Genomic DNA, 205 nt, shown 5'->3' with positions numbered 1-205 from the left:
CAGGAACCACACCTCACGTTTTTCCTCAGGAGAAGGTGAGGGCAGCGGATCCTCGAAGACCCCGGTGAGGTCAGTCCCACAGGGTAGTTGTGGCAGTGGCCGGCCCTCCAGTGGCTCAGGAGACCCCCCTCAGCGGCCCTGCACCTCTCCGAAAACCTCTTTATCTGCCTGAAAACCTCTTTATCTGCCCGAAAACCCCTTTATC

Source organism: Apaloderma vittatum, unplaced genomic scaffold (genome assembly GCF_000703405.1).
Source record: "Apaloderma vittatum isolate BGI_N311 unplaced genomic scaffold, ASM70340v1 scaffold15224, whole genome shotgun sequence".
NCBI classification, from domain to species: domain Eukaryota; kingdom Metazoa; phylum Chordata; class Aves; order Trogoniformes; family Trogonidae; genus Apaloderma; species Apaloderma vittatum.
This window is presented reverse-complemented; position numbering follows the sequence as displayed.